Source organism: Phascolarctos cinereus, unplaced genomic scaffold (assembly GCF_003287225.1).
Source record: "Phascolarctos cinereus isolate Bilbo 61053 unplaced genomic scaffold, phaCin_HiC Scaffold_5;HRSCAF=322, whole genome shotgun sequence".
In the NCBI taxonomy this organism is placed as follows: domain Eukaryota; kingdom Metazoa; phylum Chordata; class Mammalia; order Diprotodontia; family Phascolarctidae; genus Phascolarctos; species Phascolarctos cinereus.
The window spans coordinates 398,346,380-398,364,279 of record NW_027555958.1 but is presented as its reverse complement, the minus strand read 5'-3'; the positions used below and the strand labels follow the sequence as shown (position 1 = coordinate 398,364,279).

Below are 17,900 nucleotides of genomic sequence, written 5' to 3'. Positions count from 1 at the left end.
ACCATAGATCGTGGTGGTGTCTCATCACTGCCACCACAACTAAAGTAGGGCCAATCCTGAGTAAGCCACATACCATACCTTAACCTCTTTTCCTTTCTTTTCTTCTTCCTCCCTCTCTTTCTTCCTCTATTCCTTCCTTCCTCCCTGTTAAGTTTTATCCCATCAAATGAATATCATTCTAAGGTAGCACCTAGGAGAAACGTATGGTCAGAATGAGAAAATTGGGACGTGTACATTCATTCTTATCACATATTCTACTTTAGGACAGTATAATTTGATTCAAAAGATAAATGATGTAAGCACCTCCTTAGACATGATTCCTAGGCTTATTAACAGTTTTAAAAATTCTCATCCTCAGGTTCATAGGAAAAATCTAAAAATGCATTGGAAGCCCCAGAGCTACTGGCTGTTAAATCCAGTGTATGTCTAATAGAACTGGAAATTGCTTCCTTAGTGAGCTCTGGGTCAAAGTGTCTTAAGTCAGCAAGCCCCACCAAGCCATGACGTTTCATAAAGAACAGCCCTCAAACACTGGCAGTCTACTGTTCTATCATAATGTTGTTTTCTCAATACTTCAGGAGCCAAATACTCAGAGGTGCCACAGAAAGTGGATGTGGTTTCTCCCGTCTACATTCCTTCTTTTCAAAGCCCCAAATCAGTCAACACAATATGGTCCTGTCAATCCAAGAAGATGTTCTCCAGTTTCAAGTACCTATAAATGATGTTCAGAGAATGCAAGTAGCCATTAGCACTGGCCAGCTCAGCAGCATCGAATTGAGCTTGAGGTTCCATGAAACAGCGCTCTCACTGCAAGTGGAAGAAGATCTCTCCTCCACTGATGTAGTCTACTAAAAAATAAAGCTTCTCTGAAGTCTGAAAGGAGTAGTGAAGACCCAAGAGGAATGGGTTCACGTTCTTTAGGAGCACACTGTACTCTGCCAGGATGTGATTTTGCTCTTTCTTTTTCAGGATGGATTTCATCGTAAGACTTTTACCTCATAAAACTTCCCATCACACTTGCATTTGGCCAAGAGGATTTTTCTGTAGCTCCCTTTTCCAATCACTTTAAGGAAGTCAAAGTCTGTTGGCCTAGCACTGTTGGAAGAGAAGAATGTATTACTAGTAAATCTCTTGTTCTAGCTTATGGCACATGGGGAAGCTACCTAGATCTTCTCTTGTCACAAATCTTTACTTCAGTGCATTCTTCACTCAGCTGTTGAAGCGATCTTCCTTAAGTATAGATCAAACCATGCCATCTCTATTCAATGAAGGCCAGTGCCTCTTTATCATCTTCAGGAATAGATGCCCCTTTTGGCATCCAAACCCCTTTATAATATGCATCTCCCCTACTTTTATAATCATATTTCATCTTTCACCTCTTCCCAAGTACCACACATACCTAGTCCATGATTCATTGACACTGGCCTCCTTCCTGTTTCAAGAAAAAGACACTCCATCTCCTAACTCCATGCATTTTCACTGATTTTCTCCAATGTTTGGAATTCTCTCTATTCTCATCTTTACCTCCTGGCTTCCATGGCTTTCTTCAGATCCCAGATCCAATTTCATCTTCTACAAGAAGGCTTTTCTGTTCCTCTTAATGTTTGTGCCTTCCTTCTATAGATTATCTCCAATTTATTCTGTCTATACCTTGTTTGTACATAATTGTTTACATGTTATCTCCTATCTTAGATGTCATCTCCTTGAAAGTAAGGTCTGGCTTTTGCCTTTCATGGCATCCCCAGCACTTTACACATTTGTCTGACCCATAGTAGGCACTTAAAAATGCATACTAACTGAGTGAATTAAAAAGTATATTCGTGAATATTTTGTATAAGAGAGAGCATTTTTGGTAAGCTGTAACCAGTTTCTATTTAAACATGATAGAATGTTTAAGGCAATTCTTTGTTCTTACTTTTATTTTTCTTTTTAAAACACAATTTCATTCAGTTAAATAACCATTACTTATAATTCTCCTTCCTTTATCATTACTTTTAAGGGATAAGCATTTCTCTTTTGTACTACTCTAAGAATGACATATGGTGACAGCAATGTACTGGACAATATTTCATCGGGAGGAAAACCTATATTTACATGTACAGTTGTCAGTAAATTCAATCTTCTTTTTGTCTATTAAATTGGTTAGCCCAGTAAGATATTTACATTCCAAAATATTCAGTCAGTAAACCAAATTTAAACACTATAGTATTTCTATTATGGTTTCATAGAATCAATTGTATTATTACATGGATGAGACAGATTGTCTCCCTTCTTTGCTATCATATTGTTTCTATTGAAAAGAAAGATATCTGACTGAAAATTCCTAGCCACATGACCTAAGACAAAATGCATCATAGAGTGACCATTATCATGGCTCAGTCTTGCGACTAGCAGACAGACAAGACAAACAAATGACATACTAGAGAGAGCTTTCTACTCTACAGTAACACACCCATACAATAAGAAGCCCCTGAGGTCTGATATCTGGCATTCAAGTCACTCCTGAAACCATAGGATCACAAATCTAGACTAAGAAGCTACCTAAAAAGTCATCTAGCCACACTCCTTCATTTTACAGATAATGAAGTTGAAATACTAGACAATATTCCCAACTGTATTCCCTAATATTTCTTTCAAAGGATACTTTGCTTCAGTCAAACTCGGCACCCTTCCCCTTCCCACACCCCTCTTGCCTTTAATCAAGCTATTCCAAAACACCATAATATTGTCCCTCCTCTTCTTTTCCTACTATAGACCTTTCTATTCAGTCACTTCCAGGAAGCTTTCTTTAACCCTTCATCATCCTAACCGCATACATTAGGAACAGCTTTTCCAAGCTGACTTCAGACAACATGGCTGGGGGATGAAGTGGCGGGGTGGGGGGGGGGGTGTCACATAACTGGCTGCAGATAGATGCTGATACCCTTTCCTTCAGGGAAGTTTGAGCCTACACAGACATTGTCTGCACAAGGTAGGGTAGAACTGAAGCCTGTTGCTTGGTAACAAATAATGATTGCTTGAGGGCAGGGCAGACTATGCAGGCCGAGACTGCAGTACCAGCAAATAAATTGCTGAGTGGAATCCAGAGCACAAGTTCTTCAGAGGTTCATTTTTTTACTTCAAGTTGCTGGGGAGAATTAGTGTCTGCTACTTCTCTGAGTTTTGGGGAGGGAGTGGAGATTTCAGATATAGTCATTGCCATGGGGAGACTGAGCAGGGATTTGCTTAAATGGGGAGAAGTTTAAGTATTTTTCTATGATATTATTTCTTGAAGCTTTTTATTTAGTTCAGTATTTCTGATTTCTTATACAATGGATTCAGCTTTAGATTAATATATTTTTTTTCTCTTGGCCTCTACATGACTACTTTTGCATTGAGTTAATGAGGTATTACAGTAGATTTTGACTTAATTTTGAGAATCTTGTCAACTTCTTCATGGAATTGTCATCTCCTCCTTCCTTGTGACAGATGTTGGTGATACACACATTTCAATTATATTCATGGTAGTCTTTTTCTTTATATGCATATAGTATGTGATGACTAACTATTCTTTGAAATTATGCTACATGTTGCTTTTAAATGTGTAATTAAACAAACTGCTTGATTTTCCTTTGCAAAGAGAGCTTCCTCCACAAAGTCCTACTCTGTTTCCTTTTCATGAATGTATATGAATATACAGTGACTTTTATATCCAGTGACCTCAGAACAAAGATGAGAATAGGTGATGTTAATGAGATATATAGCGGGAAGAATGAGTTAGGATGAAGTAAAGAGAGAAGGCAAAAAGTTTAGGAAACATAGATGTCTTATACCTTTGCATAATGAATAATTCCTTTAATTAAAAAAAAGTTGGTGGTGACTGTCTATGATGAGCAACAAATAGCATAAAAAAGAAATCAATTACATTTCATTAGAAAGGAAAATACTAGTCATTGAAGTGATTCATTGTGAATCATGTATGGTTAGACAAACCAACTTAGCAAAGCCAAAATCATAGTTAGTAAAAAGGTAGAAGGAAAATGAGAACAAGATATGACCTCAAACTAAAATAATTCAGTTCTTTACTGCATAAATAAATAAATACATGGAATTTTTTAAAAATTGATAATCAATAGTGTGAATAAATTGTAAAAATTTTAATACGTAAGTTTAAACAATGTAACATCATTTTAAAATATACCAAAAGACAATAAAAAGTATATCATTCAGCAAACACATGACTTATTTGTCAGGTGGATAAAGGCGTAGCTCAAAAGCAACACTGATTTAAGATTTACAGTATTTGTAAAATTTAACAAAAAAAATACAGTGGATAATTATAAAAGTGACACCCCATAAAACACTGAGAAGCAGTGGAGGGTAACACTAATTAAAGAAAGATAGTTAAGATATCCAAGTAAGCAAGGTCCTCCAGAAAGCATGTAAAGACACACGGCAGAAGGGGGAGGGGGAAAAACAGAAGGAAAAAAACCAGGAAAAAATATATTAGTCTAAAATTGAATCCGTAATATAAGAAGTCAGAAATACTGAACTAAGTAAAAAGTCTCAACAAATAATATCAGAGAAAAATATTTACGCTCTGCCCATTTCATCAAATCCTAACCCTTTATATGCATAAGGTATAGCAGAAAGAACAATGGGTTTCTAGTCAGAGAACCTTGATTCAGATTCTTTTTCTACCATTTACTTAACTTTTGTGATTTCAGGCAACTCACAACCTGTATGGGTCTGAGTTTCCTTAACTCTAAAGTGAGGGGTTTAGACTACATAGCCTCTACCATTACTTCCAGGGGCAGCAGGTGGCACAGTGGATAGAGCACTGGCCCTGGAGTCAAGAGTACCTGAGTTCAAATCCAGCCTCAGACCAAAAACTTGACACTTACTAGCTGTTTGACCCTGGGCAAGTCACTTAATGCCAACTGCCTAAAAATAAAATTACTTCCAGAAGAAAAAAGGAATAACAGCTTCAATGATTGCATGGTCATTATATTTCTTTTCATCATCAAGGAAAGTAGAAGCACTACAGTTTGACTTTATTATTGAACTCCCGAATGTGTTTAGAGGAGTAGTAGAAAAGATACTATGAAAAAAGAGGGGATAATACCAAAGATGTGGGAGCAAAAACATAAACTTTATTAATATTAAAAAAGGTTTTCTGATATACTATAATAGACTACACTTATAGTAGTAAATGTACAGACAAAGTGTGTTAACAAGTGATGCTAGACCATGAGCAGTGAACTTAGCAACAGAAACACCAACCCATGATCTTTCGGTCTGATATTAGAGCACATTGAAATAAGAAAAGATGAGGACAACAACCGCAACAACAGCTAGTTGTTACATATGTTTTAAAGGTTTGCAAAGTGCTTTACATATCTTATCTCATTTTATCCTAATTACAATTCTGCTAAGTAAGTGCCATTTTATCCCCATTTTATACATGAGGAAAATGAAGCAGATGGAGGTTAAATGACTTCTCCACAGTCACAAACTAGAAAGGATTTGAAGCTACATTTCATATCAAGTTTTCCTGACACCAAGTTCAACACTCTATCCACTGTGCTTCCTAGCTGGTCCCAAATACCAATAGTCCATGTTAGAGATGCTTATCTATAATCAGTGATATATAAAAAATATGAAAAAACAGAAGTATAACAGCATTGAAGAAGAACAAATATTGTTCCAATTTCCATTGAAGGAAAAAGGTCTTCAAACCACAAGGCAACAGGCTAGACTTTTATTACTGGCCACACTCTAAAATAATCATTAAGGAGATTGTTGATGAACAAGTCATAAATACACTACCAAAGAGTATGAGGAGGAGGGAAGCTCTAGGGCCAGACATATTGACAAATAAATTCTATTGAACATTCAAAGGACAATTAATTCAAACATGACACAAAGTTTTTGAAATAATAAGAGGATACCCTTTCAATCACCTTTTAAAATATATTTTTTCTTAATACTTGAATCAGAGACAGAAGAGGAAAAAAGGAAAAACAATTATTGACCAACAATTTACAAGAGTAAATTTACAATAGTATATGTTGATACAAGTATTTACAAATGTTACCAAGGTGATTACAACAACATATTTATATATTAAGGCCATATTTAGGGTAATAATAGCAATTCTTTGAAGACTATAAAAACAATAAACCAAAGTAATAATGTAAATAATAAAACCATACACTTTTAACGGGATGCTAAAAAAGGCTTTTGATGAAATTCATTGCCTTACAATTAAAATACTAAAAAGTTTTGGAAGAAATGGATCTTTACTTAATATAGTAAACAATATCAATGTAAACTCAAGGGCAAATAGTATATATATTGGACATTTTTAGAGGCTATCAGGCATAAAGTAAGGATGCCCATTTTCATTTTTTTTTCTTGTTTCTTTTTTTTTAGGCAATTGGGGTTAAGTGACTTGCCCAATGTCACACAGCCAGTAAGTGACAAGTGTTTGGTTTGAGTCAGGATTTGAACTCAGGTCCTCTTAACTTCAGAGCCAGTACTCTATCTACTGCACCACCTACCTGCCACAAAAGTATTTCCCTTCTTTTTTTTTTTTTTTTGGTTTGTTTTTGTTGGCCAATAGGGGTTAAATAACTTGCCCATAGTCATACAGCTACTAAGTGTTATGTGTCTGAGGCCAGATTTGAACTCAGGTCCTCCTGAATTCAGGGCTGGTGCTCTATCCAGTGCGCCACCTCACTACCTGCAAGATGCCCATTTTCAGTACTACTTTTTAACAGTCTTAGAAATGCTGATACCTCAAAAAGACAAAAATGAAAAATTAAGAGGAATAAAGAAAGAAAATTATTAGTTTTTAAAGATAATATGGTTCATTTAGAGAATTCTAGATTTTCAACTAAAAATGAAAATAATGAATAATTCTGCAGAACTTCAGGATACAAAATGAATCCAGATAAATCAACAGCATTCCTGTATGTAACAAGCAGAACACCTCAGGAAAAAAGCTAGGAGAAATTCTATTTAAATTAATTACAGAAATTATACAATATTGGGGAACAAATCTTCCAACTTTCACTTGAGGACTGTATGGATCTGATTATAAAATATTCTTTACAAAAATAAACAGACATAAATAATTGAAGAATCATTAATTGTTCATGGGTAGCTCAAGCCAACAAAAAATGACAATAATACTTATATGAATTTACTTTACTGATCAAATTCACAAAAGAATGTGCTATAGACCTGGAAAATAATAAAGTCCACATAAAGGAACAAGAATCTCAAGAGTAATATTGAAAAAAAAATATCCATCAGTACTGAATCTTGAAGTATTGATTTAAATTATTTTGAGGGACAGAGAAACAGAGACAGATACGGAGGCAGAGACACAAAGATACAGACAGAAAAACAGACAGAGACGGGGTGACACAGCCAAATCCTCCAGAATTGTCTTGAATGATAGCATTATTGGGAATAGCTAAGTCATTCCCAGTTGCTCATTGAACAAGATTGCTGTTACAATGTACAGTATTCTCCTGGTTCTGCATGCTTAACTTTGCATCAGTTCATGTAAGTAATTCCAGATTTTTCAGAAAATATCCTACTTGTTATTTCTTATAGCACAATAGTATTCATTTACAGCCACATACCACAACTTATTCATCCATTGCCCAATTGATCAGCATACCCTAAATTTCCAATTATTTGTCATCACAAAAAGAGCTGTTATAAATATTTTTGTACTTAGCCCTTTTCTTTTTTATTAATCTCTTTGGTATACAGGTCTCATAGTGGTATGGCTGGGTTAAAGAGCAATACACAGATTTATAGACATTTGCTAGTGTTAACAACGGTAGTCCTTACTTCAACTCTGATCTTAGTGGGAAGGCTTCTAGCTCATCCCAGTTACAGATGTTTGATGATGCTTTTAGATAGATACTATTTATCATTTTAAGGAAACCTCAATTTATTCCAATTTATTCCATTTTAGTGTTTTTTAATAGGAAAGGGTGCTGTATTCTGTCAAAAGTGTTTTTGTCCATTTTGAAATAACCATACGATTTCAGTGGGTTTTGTTATTGATATGGTCAATTACACTGAATTTTTCTAAGATGGCAACATCCTTACATTCCTGATACAAATCCCACCTGGTTACAGTGTATATAATCTGTGTGGTATATTGCTGTAATATTCTTGCTAGTATTTTATTAAAAGTATTTATTGATATCCATTAAGGAAATTGGCCTATAGTTTTCTTTCTCTGTTTTTGTTCTTTGTGGTTTAGGCATAAGCACCATATTTGCACTGTGAAAGGAATTTAGTAGTCCTTCTTTGCCTACTTTTTAAAATAATTTATGAGCCATGGAATTAGTTATTCTTTAAATGTCTGGTAAAATTTATTTATAACTCCCTCTGGTACTGGTGATTTTTTTTTCTTAGTACTTTGATGGATTGTTCAATTTTTTTTTCTAAAATATGGATAAATAAGTATTCTATTTCCTCTTCTGTTAGTCTCAGTAATGTATACTTTTGTAAAAATTCATAAATTTTACTTAGATTGTTAGATTTGTTAGCATATAATTGGGGAAACTAGTTCTTAAAAATGGATATAATTTCATCTTCATAGGTGGTACATTTACCCTTTTCATTTTTGTTTCTGGTAATTTGTTTTTTCCCTTTTTAAAAAAAAATCAAAATAATGAATGGTTTATAGATTCCCCCCCCCATAAAACTAGCTTTCAGTTTTGTTTATTAGTTCAATAATTATCTTATTTTCCTATAACAATAAAATGTTTCCTTTGATTTTCAGGATTTCCAATTTAGAGTTTAAATGGAAAATTTTAATTTGTTTTCTTTTCTTATTTTTTTAATTGCACATCCAATTTATTGATCTGCTCTTTTTCTGTTTTGTTGATGTAAGCATTTAGAGATGTAGATATTCCCCTAAGTACTATGGCTGTGTCCCATAAATTCTGGTATGTTGTCTCATTGTTGTTATTTTCTTTAGTGAAATAGTTGATTATTTCTATGATTTGTCCTTTCATCTGCTCATTTGTCACTTCACCTACTTATCAGATTATTTAGTTTCCAATTATTTTTTAATCTATATTTTCATGGCCATATATTTAATATGAGTTTAATGCATTATGACGCCAAAAGGATGTATTTGGTATTTCTGCTTTTTGTGCAAATAGATTTGAAGGTTTTATGCTTTAATGCATGGTGAAATTTTGTCTAGTTGCCATATAACACAGAGAAAAGGTATATTTTTTTCAATCACCATTCAATTTTCTCCAGATGTCTATCATATCTAAATTTTTCTAAAATTCTATGTATCTTCTTAACTTCTTTCTTGTTCTTTGGGTGGTTAGCTTTATCTAGTTATGAGAGGGGAAAGTCTGAGCCCCATCTCCATTGGTATAGTTTTGCTGTCTATTTCCTCTTGTAACTTATTTCACATTTCCTATAAGAATATGGATGCTATAACATTTGGCAAATATACATGTAGTCTTAATGTTATTTCTTTTTCTATGGTACCTTTTAGCAAAATATAGTTTCCCTGCTTATCTCTTATAATTACATCTCTGTTTGCTTAAAATACAACTAACTTTTCAGCAGAAAAATATTTTGCTTGTCTCCACATTTTATTTTTATTGAGATAAAGGAGAATGTACACATGAGAAAAAGTTTTCAAATGCACTGAAATTTTATTACTAGATTTTCTTGGTTAAATTAAAATTAAATAGAAAAAAATCATTAGATGATTTTTGAATAGCAAACTAAGCTTAGAAAAAAAAATATATATATACATATATATATATATGTATATATATGTATATATATATATACATATATATATATATAATATATATATATATTATATATATATATACATGATAAGATATTTGTCCAAATTTTGAAGTGTCCAGTTCTTTGAGATTGGCCTAGGCATAGTGTATAATATAAATGATAATGTTATAAATAATAAATGTTTTCTCGCTAATGTTTCTCACTAACTAAATGTTTTCTGGCTTATGTGCTTTAATTTACTTTCAAAATGTCCTCACAAATTACATACTTGACTGTCAGAATAAATGAAATAGAATGCATTAAAACTAAATAAAATGAGTCTACATATGACGGGAATACAGTTATGCTTTTTTTGGAGCCCGTTAGTACCTTTAGTCCAGTAGGATATGTTTTTGAAGAAGTAATGATTTAAATAATTGAATTTTCTTACATGTGGAGCCAAGATGGTAGAGTAAATGCAGGGAGGGACTTTCCTGAGCTCTCCAAATTCCTCTCTGAACTAAAATAATGCATCAAAACAAATTCTGGAGCAGCAGAACCAACAAATATACAAGATAAAATAATTTTCCAGTCCAAGACAACTTATAAGGTCAACAGGAGTAAAGGACTCTGGGGAGCCAAGATGGTGGAATAAACAGTAAATCATTGTAACTCTCCCATACTTACTTCCTAACAACCATAAAATAGAGTTCTGAGACAGATCCTGGAACAGCAGAACCAGCAAAAAGATGGGGTAAAACAATCTTTTAGCCCAGGAAACTTGGAGGAGTGGCAAGGAAATTCTATCTAACTCAGATAAAGGAGGAGTGCAGTCCAGAATAGGAAGCATCTCAGCAAGCCAACAGCAAGCTCTACCTCAGCAAACCAGCAGGAGATCCTGATCCCTGGTGTGGTGCAGGCAAAGACTAACCCCAGAACCCCCTACATGCTTTAGTATAGCCAAGGGAACTGGCAGACTCCAGCTCCAAGAATCACCATGTGCTTCAGTGTAGCTATGGTCAGGAAGGCATCCTCTGGAACCTGGGCCTCTACTTGCTTCAGCACATCCCTGGTACATGACAACTCTGTAGGGGGGGCTAAGCAAACAGCAAGCACTAGCACCAGTCTCACCATGCTTTAGCATAGCCTTGGGAAAACAGGCAGTCTCCACAGATCAGATCACAATGTGCTTCAGTGTAGCAATAGGGAAATGCAGACACAAACCACCAACCTCAGCACATGTGAGACACCACCAGTAGGATCCCAGTTAAGCACCAAGTAAGCTGCTGACCCCTACAGCTTCCAGCAGCACCAGACAACACCCACCCCACTCCCTCAGCACAGCACCAGACATGAGGATCCCCTGTGGGCCTCAGGGCAACATCAGTGCAGCATCAGGTTAATAGCCAGCAACTGCAGCCCCTGGCACAAGAAGTTTGAGAGAGTACCCCTTCTACTCTGGTAGCAAAGCTCAAATTTAAAAGAAAGGAAAAAGTACAACAGAAAAAGATGTTCAAGAGAGAGAGAGAGAGAGAGAGAGAGAGAGAGAGAGAGAGAGAGAGAGAGAGAGAGAGAAAGTTTCAGCATAGAAAGCTATTATGGTGATAAGCAAGACCAAGACACAAACTTAGAAAAGTACAGCAATGTCAAAATACCTATGGTCAAAACCCCAAAGAAAAATGGGAAGCGGCCTCAAGCCTAAAAAGAACTCGTGGAAGTGCTCAAAAAAAAGCTTAAAAATCCTATAAGAGAATTAGAAGAAAAATTGGGAACAGATATGAGTGTGATGCAAGAGAATTATGAAAAAAAAGCGTCAACAGCTTAGAAAATTGTTTTAAAAAATAGAACTGGCCAAATGGAAAACAAGATACAGAAATCCACTGAAGAGAACAACTTAAAAAGTACAATTGGCCAAAAGTATAAATGGCCAAGGAAGGACAAAAGCTAACTGAGGGAAAAAAAATCTCCTTAAAAGTTAGAATTGGGCAAGTGGAAGAGAATGACACTATGAGATATCAGGAATCAATCAAAGAAATGTAAAAGGATGAAAAAAGTGGAAGAAAATGTAAAATACTTCATGGGAAAAACAACTGACCTGGAAAATAGATCAAGAGAGACAATGTCAGAATTCTTGGACTACCTGAAAGCCATAATCAAAAGGATGACCTGGACAGCATCTTTCAAGAAATTATTAAGAAAAGCTATCCTGATGTCCCAGAAGCAAAGGGCAAAACAGGCATTGAAAGAATCCACCAATCACCTCATGAAAGAGATCTAAAATAAAAACCCCAAGGAATATCATAGCCAAATTTCAGAACTATGAGGTTAAGGAAAAAATACTACAAGTGTCCAGAAGCAAGCAATTCAAATATTGGAGAGTCACAATCAGGATCACGTAGGTCTTGGCAGCTGCAACATTAAAGGATTGGAGGTCATGGATCATAATATTCTGGAGGGCAAAGGAGCTAGCACGACAACCAAGAATCACATACCTGGAAAAATTAAGCATGCTACATGAAGGAAAAACAGGAAAAACACTTGAAGCAGAGAGATGCACACAGAGTAAAGATAAGGGGCTGGAGTAGAATCTATTATGCCTTAGCTGAAGTAAAAGGAAAAAAAATCAGGAATAGCAATCCTGATCTTAGACAAAGTAAAAGAAAAAATGGATCTAATTAAAAGAGGTAAGGAAAGAAAAAACATCTTGCTGAAAGGTACCACAGACAATGAAGCAATCAAATCAGAAGAGCAAGAATAGTCTGCCTAGCAGATCTAGGGGGTGGGGAAGAATTCATGACCAAACAAGAGATAGAAAACATTACAAAATGTAGAATAAATCATTTTGATTATATTAAAATAAAAGGCTTCCATACAAACAAAACCAATACAACCAACATTAGAAGGAAAGCAGAAAGCTAAGAAACAATCTTTATAGCAAGTGTCTCTGATAAAGGCCTCTTTTCTCAAATATACAAAGTAAGTCAAATTGCTAAGAGTGCACTTCATTCCCCAATTGAAACATGGTCAAAGAATATAAATAGGCAGTTTTCAGATGAAGCAATCAAAAATATCTATAGGCATATGAAGAAGTGCTCTAAATTGCTTTTGATTAGATAAATGCAAATTAAAAAAACGCTGAGATACCAACTCACACCTATCAGATTGGTTAATATGACAAAAATAGAAAATAAATAAATGCTGGAGAAGATGTGGGAAAATTGAGACACTAATGCACTGTTGGTGGAATTGTGAACTAATCCAACCACTCTGGAGTGCAGTTTGCAACTATGCCCACAGGGCTATAAAATCATGCATACACTTTGATCCAGCATTACCACTACTATATCTGCATCCCAAAGAGATCATAAAAAGGGGAAAAGAACCTTCGTGTGTAAAAAACAAAATTTGTAGCAGCCTTATTCACTGTGGCAAAATATTGGAAATTGAGGGTATAGTTATCAATTGGGGCATGGCTGAACAAGTTGTGGTATATGAATGTAATGGAATACTATTTTTCCATAAGAAATGATGAACAGGCAGATTTCAGAAAAACCAGTAAAGACAAGTACAAACTGATGCAAAGGGAAATAGTAGAACCAAGAAAACATTGTAAATAGTATCAGCATCATTGTATGATGATCAGCTATGAATGACTCAGCTTTTCTCAGCAACACAATGATTTAAGACAAGTGCAAAGGACTTATGAAGGAAAATGCTATCCACATCCAGATAAAGAACTGATGGACTCTGAATGCAGATCAAAGAGTACTTTGTTTTCATTTATTTTATTATTTTTTAAGTTTTCCCCCTTTTGATCAATTTCTTCGTCCACCACTGTGATGGATGTGGAAATATGTTTTACACGATAGCACACTGTATCAAACTGCCTATTGTTTTCAGAAGGGGGTGGGGAGGGAAAGATGGAGGGAGAAAAATTGGAATGTAAAATCTGGTAAAACTGAAGGCTAAAAATTTTCTTGATATGCAACTGGGGAAAAATAAAATACTATTAGAAAGGGTTAAAAATAAAAATAAATAAAATGAAAAAAAAAGAGAGGTCAACAGGAAAAGTCTGTCCCACTAAATAAAATGGAGCACAATCCAGCACAGGCCACCCCTGGCAAGCCAGCAATAAGGCCTCACAATAGGGTACAAGCCATCACTGAGGCTATAGGCCCCTACACAAGGCAGTTAGTGGCAGGGTATGCCTGGTGCAAGCTGACAGCCGACCTTGGTGGTGACTGAGTCAGTATCAGTGGCTTCCAGACCTCTCAGCTTACATACTATAAAAGGGTCAGAGAACTGGAAAGAAGGAAATCAGTGGTACGATTTGCTGGCACTGGAATCAAGAGTCTTTTGCATACGTGGTTCTGAATAGCAGCCCTAAGTTGAGGAGAAACATTAGCATGCTAAAGAATGTAGCCACAGGGGTACAGAGACACTGGTCACAGTTGCACAGTGGAAAAAGAATGCTTATGGTTAATTACAGACCAGAACACAGGCCTGGAGAGCAGTGACCACAACTCTCCTTAGACCAAACCATCTTGGAAGAACTGAAAATTTACAAACTGCAATAATTAGCTCGTTAAACCAAAGCACGAAAAAACTGAAGCTTAGGACAGTGCCCCCTCCATCGCCAGGAACAGAGACAACTCTCAAAATAAAGTCAGAAGTGAAGAAATAAACTAGAAAAAATGAGCAAACAACAACAACAACCACAAAAAGTAGCCTGGTGACAGAAAGTTATTGTGGTGATAGGGAAGATCAAAACACAAACTCAGAAGAAGACCACAATATCAAAATTGCTGGATCCAAAGCCTCAAAGGAAAATGTGAATTTACCTTAGGTCCAAAATGAATTCTCTGAAAGGTTCAAAAAGGATTTTAAAAAATCAAATAAAAAAGGTAGAGTAAAAATGTGGGGGGGAAATGACTCATGCAAGAAAATCACACACAAAAAAAGAGTCAACAACTTGGCAAAGCAAGAACAAAAAGAATTGAAGAAAATAACAACTTAAAAGACAGAATAAGCCAAATGATCAAAATAAAAAGCACAAAAATCCAATAAAGAGAGCTCCTTAAAAAGCATATTTTGCCAGATGGAAGAAGATATACAAAAATTAACTGAAGAAAAGTAGTCCTTAAAAAGTAGAATTGGACAAATGGATAAGGAGGTAAAAACTCAATGAAGAAAATAATTCCTTAAAAGTTAGAATTGGGCAGGAGGAAGCTAATAACTCCATAAGACATGAAGAAAAAATAAAACAAAATCAAAAGAATGAAAAAATAGGAAAAAAATGTGAAATATATCATTGCAAGAATGACTGACCTGGAAAAAAGATCAAGGTGAGGAAATTTAAGAATTGTTGGACTACCTGAATGCCGTGAAAAAGGGAGCCTACATATGATACATCAAGAAATTATCAAGGAAAACTGCCCTGATATCATAGAACCAGAGGGTAAAATAGAAATTGAAAGAATCCATTGATCACCTCCTGAAAGAGATTCCAAAATGAAAATTCCCAGGAATATTATCCAAATTCCAGAGCTCTTCAGTCAAGAAGAAAATACTGCAAGCAAAGAATGACCCAAGAATACCTAGGGCATGGACCCAGCTCCCTTTAGTTGGGTTAGGAGGGGTTGTGATAGAGAACTGACACCTCCTCCAGCTAGCTAAAGCTGTCAGGCCCAGCAATAGAGTCTGAAAGGCATTCCCAGGAGTTGTTCAGATACAGATGCAGTCTCAATGGTCAATGGGAAATTTGGAGTGGGTTGTAAAACATAAAATCTGAGGTACTTTTAAAAATGTAAAATAAAATTAAAACTGCCATTTGAACAAGAAGTTCTTGCTAGGCTGAAGTGCAAAGATACCAATGGTTGTACAGTATTTTTCCTCAGGTTATTTATTTAGTACTACTTTTTGTTCTCTGGGAAGAAGGGATCTGGATGTCCATGACTCCTAGGAAAATGTCTGCTTACAAGGGCTTTTCAGCTAGCTCTCAGAGAAACCACTGTGTAGATTCTGAGGCTACAGGGAAGATGCTGAGGAAGAAGTGGCTACTGCTTTGACCTGGCTAGTCTTGGCACACACTACTCCTCCAGTGGTAACTTATAGCAATATACACATGTAAAAAATTAATTTTAATGAATTAGGCAAACTTCTACATTCAATCAAAAGAAATGTTATATTCCTTTCAAAACTTATTGATACTGATTGTAGAAAATTATGTCCAGGTAGATACTTTTTTTCGTCCATCATCTTAACACTGATTCCCCAAACTATCTTTTCCTAGTCACTTAATTTCCATTTTTTGCATTCAATACATTTTCCTGCAGTATTCTATCTATCTTCATAGCATCAGCATTAACTTTCCTGCTCCAATCAGAAAGCTTCCTCAGAACCATTTGGTCCTCATTGTACTGCCTTGCAGAATGTCCTCTTATCAAAGAGAACCTTCACTAAGCCGCTGACCTGGAATTATTCAACACTGAGCACAAAGGTAAATGTGACATCCATTGAGTAGAAGTCCCTGGAATTTGGGCAACAGGAAGAAATAGGCCTAGCCCTTCAAGGGCCTTTAACTTAAACATTTCCAAAATAAATCCCCATCCCATAGTTCTTGTAATCTAAGCTATTTTACTTACAGGTTTTTGTGACATTCTTATTCCTGTGTCCTCATGGGGCACAGAGAGCTACTTATCTGTGTTTGCTATATGCCAATTCAAGATATGCACAATAAATGGAGAGATAAGACCTCTCCTTGCACAGGCCATAGATTATAGAAAGGATAATTGCAGGATCATGCTTCAATTGATTGAATCCTGCTCATCTAGTATTTTTCCAATCCAATTACCTTCCAACGTTGATGACAGCATTATTAGAACGTGGTTTTTATTGATTCCAGCTTCTTTGAAAATGTCAATGAGCATTAAGTTTCTTTTAGCCATTTTTTCCTTGTCAAAAAAGTCTTGAATCAACTTCTGTGGAAAACTATCCAGGAAACGTCTTCAGAATTTCAGCTCCAAATAACATGAAAACCTTATAGCAATAATTATAATAGAATAATAGTAATACTAATAATGATAATAATAATAAAATAACAGTGGAATTCTAAATATATTCTTCTTACAATTTTCCCACCACCTTTCATTCCACACACAATATTACCTTTTACCAGGTTGACATCTCTGTATAAGCACAAGTTATTGGTGGGAATGTGCTGAGCGCTACATTCCTCAAAGACTTGGAAGTCCTCAGGGTGAGTGGCCATGGTGGTCAAGGAGTATAGTTTCTTCCTTGCCAGTTCTAAATGGTGTATTAATTTGGGAGGACTACAATACATTAGGACAAGGGAAACAGCAAGAGTAAGATGGGCCCAAGAGTATTCAACCCATGCACAGAAGGCACTGGAGGATCTATTGAACAGGAAGGCTAGGCTTACAACAATTCTTTATTTCCATTTGCAAAAGTAATTAATTCTATTGAATTGAATTTGCCTAGATTTTGGCAAAGTAAAAGATAAAGTATTTCATATTACTATTGTGAAAAAGATGAAGTACTGTGTGGGAAGATGAAAGTGTACTTTGGTCAAGGTGCCTTAACCTTTGGTCAATAGACATTGCATTTCAAGGGATCTATGAAACTTCAATGGGAAAAAAAAAAAAACAAATCTGCATTTAGCTTCACTAGCCTCTAAATGAAACTTAGCATTTGCTGCATTTTATTTACTTTATTTTATGTATTTAAACATTTTATTCTGAGAAAGAGGCTATAGGATTCATTAGACTGACAAAGGAGTTCATTTTACGGCTCTATCCACCTCCACCCACACACACACTCATGTGAGCATGCACACATGCATACACAAACACACACACACACACACACACACACACACACACACATTTTGAGAAACTCTGGATTATATAGATTCACCACTGTTTGAATAGCTAGATTTTAGCGTGGAATGAGTGGAATGCTACAGGTCCCAGTGCTATTTAACATTCTTTATGAATGGCTTGTGTAAAGAATTTATTTATCCTTAAAAAAATTATAGAAGACATAGATTTGAGAGTGAAATTTAACACATTGGATGATAATCTATCAGGATCTAAGAAGATATCAAC

General features: G+C 35.4%; 1 pseudogene; it reads right to left on the bottom strand.

Moving 5' to 3' along the window:
• Nucleotides 1-338: 338 nt before the first annotated feature.
• Nucleotides 339-17,044, bottom strand: LOC110206771 (serine/threonine-protein kinase Sgk2-like; annotated as a pseudogene).
• Between the last annotated feature and the right edge of the window lie 856 nt (nt 17,045-17,900).